The sequence below is a fragment of the Octodon degus genome, unplaced genomic scaffold (assembly GCF_000260255.1).
Source record: "Octodon degus isolate 3935 unplaced genomic scaffold, OctDeg1.0 scaffold00144, whole genome shotgun sequence".
Classification (NCBI taxonomy): Eukaryota; Metazoa; Chordata; class Mammalia; order Rodentia; family Octodontidae; genus Octodon; species Octodon degus.
The window spans coordinates 4045191-4055005 of NW_004524720.1; the positions used below are offsets into that span (position 1 = coordinate 4045191).

The 9815-nt window shown below is 36.3% G+C and overlaps 1 pseudogene; it reads left to right on the top strand.

The window, feature by feature from the left end:
- LOC101562134 overlaps positions 1-9644 on the top strand; it is a 13545-nt pseudogene extending 3901 nt beyond the window's left edge.
- Positions 9645-9815: the final 171 nt, after the last annotated feature.

The following is a 9815-nucleotide window of genomic DNA, read 5'->3' on the forward strand; positions in this document are numbered from 1 at the left end:
TTATTATTATTATTATTTTGTGTGTGGTACCAGGGATCAAACTAGGGATCTTGTGCTTTCAAGGCAGGTGTGTATGCAGCTGAGCTATCTCTCAGCCATAGAAGTTACTGAAATTAAGAAAAAATTATGAAGAATCAATGAATCAGAGTCAATCCTTTATAAGCATAAACAAAATAGACAAACCTTTAGGTAATCTAATCAAAATAAAAGAATGGGCCCAAATCTGTACAATTAGAAATAAAAAGGTGAAATTGCAATGGTTCTGCTGAAATAAGATTATAAATAACTATTTTGAGACTTTGTACTCTTAAAATATTGGAAAACTTAAAGGCAATGGGAAAATTCTTAGATACACAGAAACTATCAAAGATGGACCAATAAAATATAAAGATTCTGAATAAGGCAATATCAGCAATGAAGTTGAAGAAGTAACTAAAATAAATAAAAACTATCAACTAAGAAAATCCCAGGTCCCAACAGATTCATTGCCAAATTCTACAAGAATTTTATAGAAGATATAAAATAATATTCCTCAAATGCTAATAAAAGGAAAAGGGAAGCAATTCTATCAAATTAATTCCTGGAAGCAAGCATTACCCTTACTCCAAAACCAGAAAAGGACCCAACAGTAGGAGAACTACAGGCTAATCTCTTTAATGAACACATAGGCAAAAATCCTCAGTAAGATACTGGCAAACAAAATGCTGCAAATCATCAAAAAGATCTTGCATATGACCAAGCAGGGTTGATTCCAAGGATTCAGGGATGGTTCAATATACACAAATAAGTAGATATAATACACCACAAAAACAAGTTAAGACAAAAATTACAATAGACTCATTTCAATATATCATCTCAATAAATGCAGAAAAAGTATTTGATAAAAACTCAACATTGATTCGTGATAAAAACACTAGAGAAAATATAAATAGAAGGTATTTCTCTCAATCTGATAGCCATCTATGATCAACATCACACTAAATGGAGAGAGGCTAAAAGTTTTCCCTTTAAAATGAGGAGTAAGACAAGGATTATTGCTATCCCAACTTCTGTTTAAGCACTTATCAGCCAAATTACTTAAATACAGAATAATAAAAAATTATATGTTTTTGTTCATTTTATAAATACAACAGGAAATTAAACAACAAAAGTTTTACCAAGTTTATAAGAATCAACTTGTTGGGCTGGGGATTTCACTTAGTGGCAAAACACCGGTCTGGGTGAAGTCCTGAGTTCGATTACAGGTATCTGCTCCCCCCAAAAATAATCAACCATCATCAAATGATACCTGCGTAAGCAATATTAGAGATATTCAATATGTAAACAAATGTGTGGCCCAAGTGATGCTCAGGATAAATTATTAAGTGGTTAATATAGTTCGTGAAACATTAGCTAGTGTAATAAGGGAAAAATGACATGAATATGGAAGGAAGAAGTTAAATTATCATTGTTTGCTGATGCCATGATCTTCTACATAGAAGACCCCAAAGCCATACAAAAAGATTGCTAGAACTAGAATCCAAATTTGGCAGTATAGCAGGCAGGATACACTCAGAAATTAATAGTGTTCCTGTACACAAGTAACAAAATACTGTGAGAGAAGTTGGGGGGAAACAACACCCTTTCCCAGACCATCAAAAACAAAACCAAAAACAACAACAACACAAATGAACTGCCTAAGAATTGATCTAACCAAAATAGTGAAAGACCTCTATATTAAAAACTACAGAACTATAGAAAAAAAGAGATTGAAGAGAATATCAGAAAATGGAAAGATATGCCCTGTTCCTGGAAGGCAGAACCAATATATTCAAAGTGGCCATATTTCCAAAATTTTTATATAGATTTAACACAATCCCATCCAAAATACCCTAACATTCCTTTCAGAACTGGAAAAAGTAATCCTAAAATTCATATGGAACTAAAAACAACTTAGAATAGCGAAGGAAATTCTGGGAAACAGCACCAAAGCAAGCAGCATCCCAGTCCTAGATTTCAAGTTATACTGCACAAAGCTACAGGGATAAAAACAGGATGGTAGTGAAAAACAAAACAAAACAAAACAAAACAGACTTGTGGTTCAGTGAAACAGAATATATAGAAACAACTTCATGCACTCAGCTATGTTATTTTTACAAAGAGGCAAATTCTTTTTCTGGGGGAGCGTTAGTCTCTTTAATAAATGATTCTTGGAAAATTGGCTATTTACATGCTGAGGGTTGAACCCAGACCCATAGCTCTCACTATGCACTAAACTAAAATTAAAATGGATCAATTTTTAAACATTAGAACAAAATACTTAACTCTTTAAAAATTTATTTGATACAGGGTCTCTCTCTGCAGTGCAGACTCAGTAATGGGGATTGAATTCTGGACCTTGTGCATGCCATGCAGGGGCTTATGCCACTGAACTATCTCACCAACCTCAAAACACTTAATGTTCTGCATGATAAGCAGGCAAATTTCTTTTTTTCCCCATAATTTTATTGATAGACAAATAGTGATGAGACGGTTTCAAACCAAATTGGTAGGACAGTTTCAATAATCAACACATTGCATACATTCTTCCTAGTGGTTATTTGCTGTACAAGATGCAGACATGATATCCTGTTTTCAAACTCTATCAGAACAAATCCCTCTATTCATTAAGAGAATGTAACTATATATCTATCCTAACCATTTTGAATACACAGATACAAAATGGACATTCATCTGTATCCCCTTTTTGTGTTTAGTTCCGTTATTTGAATATTATAGGTGTGTTAACTCAGCAAAATATTCTAAAAGAGTCCAGTAGTCCATAATAGTATTGGGTCTTCCTCTTGACTGGCAGTTTCAGAAATTGTTGACCTGAGTCCCCTACAGCTCAACATAACAGCATGGCTTTACTTCTTATACTTCATTTTTATACTTTTCTGCTGGATGTTTAAGATCAAGGTAAAGCACGACCTATGCAACAAGAGTTGTAGCTTTTGGGTCTGATAAGGTCAGTGAAATCCCCTCAGGATTTATCCTGAGATCCTGTGCCTCAGATTGCAGAACCTTTGTCAGTGCCAGCCATGTGGATGAGTCATGGCCATTGCTTGGCCAATGTGCTCTCTGTGAAAGCCTGAGAGAATGTTTTCTCTCTAGGTTACTCTCCCTCAGCACACTCTACATCATCGATCACTTTCCTCTTTGGCCCCATAATCTCCTTGTTCAGAAAATTTGGGACACTACTGAGTTACATGATGTTACAATTTCTTGAAGATATAGTTGTAATCAAAGATTTCTTGAACAAAACCCTTATTGTAGCGGCATATGTGCCTGCCTGGCAAGCGCAGGTCTCGAGTTTAGTCCCTGGTACTACAAAAACAGCAGCAGCAGCAGCAGCAACAACAACATAAAGAAGAAAACAAAACAAAAAACCTTATTGCCAAAGAGAAAATTCTAAGAATCAACAAATGGTATCACATGAATATGAACAGCTGCACAGCAAATTACTAACAGAGTGAAGACACACAGAATGGAAAAAAGTCTTGCAAGTTACTCCTTGGACAAAAGACTAATAAGCAGAATATATAAATCACTCACAAAAATCAGATCCCCCACAATTTAAGATTCAATTAATAAATGGACATCCAAAATGATTTGACAGGGCTGGCCAAATAGCTCAGCAGACTAAAGCATCTACTTAGGCAGAGCGCAGAAGCCAGGGTTCAATTCCTGGTATGCAGTGCTAGCTCAGCCCCTAGGGCATGCGGAGACAGCCGATTGAGACGGGGCGTGGTGGCACATGCCTGTAATCCCAGTGCTTGGGAGGCTGAAAACATGGGAATCACTATGAGTCTGAGCTATATAGTGGGACCCTGGTGTCCCTGTAAACCATATACCAAATACATAAAAAAAATCAAAATGATTAGACACTTCTCAGATGAAGAAATATAAATGGCAGTAAGTACATTAAAAATGTCCAACAGTGCTATTCTGGCCATTTCAGAAATACAAATTAAAATAACACTGAGATTCCACAACACTCCAAAAAGTGTGGCTATCCTCAAGTAAGCAAACATTTAAGGAGCAAAAGCCCTTCCCCATTGTTGGTGGGACTGCAAACTGACACAGCCACTAGGGAAATCAGCATAGAGATTCCTTAAAAGAACTAAGAGTGCAAATTCCACTTGATGTAGCTAATTTCCCTTCCAGGTCATTATCTTCCCAAAAGAGTTAAGACATCATACTGCAGTGGTGTATGCATTCCCTTACTTACAGTAGCACAATTCAGAATAGCTAAATCATGGAAACAGCCTACATGACCATCAATAGATGAATAGGTAAGCAGTGTGGCATTTATGCACACATGGAGTGCCTCTCTGCCATAAAAAAGAATATACTTGAGTCATGTGAAAGACCGTAATTTAGGTGAAGTAACTTAGCCACACAGGCTTAAATACTGCATGTTTTCTCTTCTATCAAAAACCCAATGCTTATATAAAATAAAAGAGGGACAACAGAGAAAAGGAGAAAGGACAAAAGATGTCATAATCCAGTGTGGGAAATGTATCTGAAAGTACAGCTTGACTTACTACAATTGTCTTACATGTTTTATATGTTCTTTAACCTGTAATCATCTGTCTTTAATCTGCATATGATAATTAGCTTCATAAAGTCTGTAAAATAAATAAAAGAATCTAATGCTGGAGAAGGAAAAGGGGTGAAGGGAGGGAGGAAAAGAAGGGAATGGAAAAAAAAAGAAGGGAATGGAAATGCGTTGTATACATGTACCAATCCCCTGCAATGAATGTACTCATTATGCACTATACACATGCACTAATAGAATTTTTTTAAATATTTAAGTTAATTACTTACAAGATAAAGTCTCATTTCCAAAAACCCCAAGATTTTCAGTTTCAGAGTCTGCTCTTAAACCTAAAATTGTGTCTTCAGGTGGTATATCGGTTACCCCTAAACAGAAAGAGATCTATCATGAAACGTACAGGTATGGCAAGTAATGAGCCAATTTTGCTTTGATTTGTGTAAAAATAAAGAGAGGGTACTGGAGAGCTTTATCAAGGAACTACTAATTAAAAGAGATGGTGAAGGGGAGATGAGAAATTTGTGTGACTTATATTTCATGAATGTTGAACACGGAATGACATTAAACAGTAGTAATGGACCATATACATACCAATCTAAAGGAATCAGAAATTTTACTGTAGTTCTCTGGGTGGCTAAAAGTATTCATGTTTGGGAGAGACAGGGTGGGAAGAGAGATGAAAAATGCATTAAGATGTGTTGAGTATACGTACCAAATCCGTACAAGGAATTTAAACGTTAGGTACTAAAGACAGGTACAAAAAAAAAGAAAAGGAAGGGGAACAGGGCATGGAAGGGCATGGATGGAGGGAGGAAAGTGGTGAAGAAAAGGAACTAAGACATTATGTGCATGTACCAATTCCCCACAAGCAATGTGAACATGCACTAAAATACGCTAATAAAAATAAATTTTAGGGGCTGGGGCTATAGCTTAGTAGAATAAGCGCTTGCCTGGTAAGCGCAAGGGCCTGAGTTCAATCTGCGGTCCCACAAATAAATAAATAAATAAATAATTTTAAAAATTCTTCAAAATGTATTTTCAAGTAAAATATTCATAATCAAAGGAAAAAGATCTGATGAGTTTAACTTAAAATAATTTAACTATATTTCTAATGATTATGCTTACTTTTATGTTCCTTTACTTTGGAAATATTTTCTTCTGTTTCCTGCATTTGCATGGCTGGCGATAAGTCTCTTTCCTCAAGCCTGAGGTTTTCATTTTCAGCTGATGCTTCATAAGAAACAGCATAAAGATTCAGTTATACCAAACAGAAAAGTAGCTATGTTGTGAAAACCTAGATTTTGAATTTAGAATAACTAGCCACATTTTTGCACATTTTATAAAGTTACAAGTAAATTTTATCAAATATGACATAAAAATCCTAAGTATATTTATAATCAGTGTATATTTAAGGTGTTTAATTTTTCTAAGGCATAATGTTAAGCTAAAAAAAGTTGGAAAAGAGGATGTCTAGTATGCCTCCCTTGTGTTAAGAATGGATAGTGCTAAAGCACTTCCCTGGCAAGTGCAAGGGCCTGAGTTCAACCCCTGGTTCTGCCAAAAAAAAGAATGGATAGTACCTAATTAAAAATGTAAACATGGAGACAAGTATCTTTATGAAATGATTCACAAGACAGATAAACTAGAAAATAACATATTTAGCTACCTAAGAAGAGAATAAGGGAAAAGGTAGGGGATGCAAAAGGAAAAGATGCAGGAGGAATGATACTTCTCTCAGGACATTTTTTTACAGTATTTTTCACTTTGGGAAGTTCATGCTTATATTTCAAAAACAAACTGAATCAATAGCATTACAATGGGAATGATAATTGAAAGCAAATAAATAAACCCCCTGAAGAATAAAAAGCACTCATTCAACTAACCTATGAATTAAACTGTGATATACACCCTTAGCCTTGCTCAAGAAAGTGGGATGTAAATAAAAACACAAAATCTTTTTAGTGGATTTGTTTTTTAATGGTGTGAGTTAAACAATGTAAGAAGAAAATCAGAAGCATTAGAAGATACAGCATATGAACAAACACCTCGTTGGTGGTCAGTCAGGTTCACACTGTCAGAAAACATGTGCAAAATAAAGGAAGGCAAAGATAAAACCTGAAGGGATGGGCTGGAATCGAAGATGCCCATTAGAACTCATGAATTCTATATATTACATATATGCTGGACCATAAACCAAGCCTTAATAAATTTTACAGGTGAGAATTCATACAACCCCTGTGGAACAACCAAAATAATAATATAAGGAAATTAAATAAAGTTATAAATAAGTGGCATTAAAGCAACATGCTCCTAAATAATCAATGAGTCAAGTAACCAACTATAAGAAAAACTAAAAAGTATACTGAGATGAAGGAAGACAAAACCATGCCTTATGAAAATCGATATAATGCACCCAACATGATGCTTTAGGGCAAAATTCATAGCTTCAAACAAGTATATTGAAAGATAAGGAGAACATAATCAGTAAACAGAACTTTCATCTTAAAGTCTAGGAGAAGAAGACCAAATTGACCTGTGTCAAGCATTAAAAAGCAAAAGATTAAGAATAGAGCATACACAGACAGTAAAGAAAATCAACAGTCCTAGAAATGCGGTATAAACTTGCTACCCAAGTAACTCAATGTGCTACATGCTAATAGAATGAAAGACCTTGACTTTTTCTCTAGAAGATTATCTAAATAGATTTAAAAAAAAAAAGAAACCCACCAAAATCCAAATTATTCATTAAAGAACAGGACTTGACAAAGAGAGCTTCTTCAGTCTATCTAGTAAGGGTCATCCAGAAAACCACATAGATAGTATTATACATAGGCTGGGTAGCCTGGATAAGACAGTATAGAAAGAGGGCTGCTTGTTGCTTTGCTCCTTCACTCTCACTGTTTTATGCTACAGCGCCCTCTGCCTGCCGTAAACTGTTTCTCCTACATGATGCCCCTCTGCCTTGGAGCCAGCAAAACGTGACTGAAATCTCTACAGAAAGCTACAATAAAGCTTTCTACCTTTAACTTTGAGTTGGGTATTTTGTCTTAAAAATAAGAAAAATAACCCAGACTCAGCCAAAGAGGATAAAAATTTAAAACCATGAATTAAAAATATTTAACGTCTTGGGGTATACCTCAGTACAAGAGCACATGCCACCCAGGACCTCAAGAAAATGTTTAGAAGGAATATTAGGTATATGACTACATAAAATGATACACAATTAAATCTGCGTACCTAAACCTTAGTATGTTAGGATAGACATACTCATGATTCCTAATTGAAAATTTATTGTTATTCCAATATTTCATCTTAACAGATGTATACAATAACCTACATTCTATTTCAAATTTTGAAATATGTGTGGTTTTAAGCATGTATAATCACTAACAAATTCATTTATCCTTTTTTAAAGTATGTCTAGTCAATTCAATATTTGTAGAACACACACTAATTTCAAGGAAGACTAGACATGATGGAGGTTACAACATGGGGATAAAAGGGCTGGTGAGACAGTTCAGTGGACTAAAATGCCTACTTTGGTAAGCTTAGGCAAGCACAGACTGCAGTTTGATTCCCAGTACCACATGCTGCACCAGCTCTGCTCCTAGGGTGGGCTGAGCTGGCTACAGAGTCTGGGTGTAGTGGTGCATGCCTGTAATTCTAGTACTAGGGGGGCTGAAATCAGGATTACGAGGAGTCTGAGCTGCATAGTGAGATCCTGCAACAACCAAATGCATTTTAAAAAATGAGGATACATGTACTGTCATCTAACAGTTACAAGATAAAATAAATGGGCTAAAGTCAGTATTTGGAAACTGATAAATCCATAGGACAATTTGGCTATACTGTGAGCAATGGAGTAGCAACAAATGTATTTAGGGAACAGTTTGGGCTAGAAAAGCTTATTAAAATTAAGTTGAATTTTTCCACATATAAAGAAATATGAACGACTTTCGACATCTCCTGGGTGGCTAGAGTGTCTTCTTGTGCTCTGGTGCTTTGCAGGTCATGCTGCCCAGAGGCTGTTGGGGAAGTAGGTGGGGGTTGACAAGCTCTGCAGTGGGCTTGCTGAGAACTGTGTGCTGAGAACTGCAGCTAGTGGGGTGGGGGCCGGGGGTTCCAGTGAGAGAGGTGGAGCGGGTCCATATGTGGCCCGGGCCATGACGGGCCAGGGGAGTGGTGCCTCATGGAAAGTGACTCCAGAGTCTTCACTGAGCTCATTAAAGGATTCAGTTGCCGAGGTGCCCAAGTTAAAGAGATATGGAGTTTAGAACCTGAGAGTTTTGAAAAATTAAAGCCAGTTCATGGACTAATTTTTCTTTTCAAGTGGCAGCCAGGAGAATAACCAGCAGGCTCTGTGGTTCAGGACTCCAGAGTTGATACAATATTTTTTGGTCAACAGGTAATAATGCTTGTGCTACTCAAGCCATTGTAAGTATGTTACTGAACTGTACCCATCAAGATGTCCAGTTAGGAGAAACATTATCAGAATGTAAAGAATTTTCACAAAGTTTGGATGAAGTTATGAAAGGTTTGGCACTGAACAATTCAGATGTGATTCGAAAGGGCACAACAGTTTTGCCAGACAATAAATATCTGAATTTGATCCAAAGATGTCAGCCAAAGAAGAAGATGCTTTTCACTTTGTCAGTTATGTTCCTGTTAATGGAAGATTATATGAATTGTATCAATTAAGAGAATGACCAATTGATTTAGGTGCATGCAATCAAGATGACTGGATTAATGTCCAGTCATAGAATAAAGGATACAAAAGTACGGTGAAGGTGAAATTCGATTTAACTTAATGGCCATTGTGTGTGACATAAAAACGAAATATAAACAGAAGATAGAGTTACAAAGACAACTTGCAGAGGAGGAGCCCATGGATACAGATCAGGGTAATAATATGTTAAGTGCTATTCAGTCAGAAGTTGTCAAAAATCAGATGCTTATTGAAGAAGTACAAAAATTAAAAAGATACAAGATTGAAAATATCAGAAGGAAGCATAATTATCTGCCTTTCATGATAGAACTGTTAGACTTTAGCAGGAAACCAACCAAATAGCTCAGAGGATTGAAGCGCCTGTAGCTCCCCAGCCTGCAGTGCTGGCCCTGACCCTGCTGAAATGGTAACTGACACTGGGTGTGGTGGCGCCTGTAATCTCAGCACTTGGGAGCTGTAAACAGGAGAATCACTAGGAGTCCAATCTAGTAGTGAGACCCTGAACACCCTGTA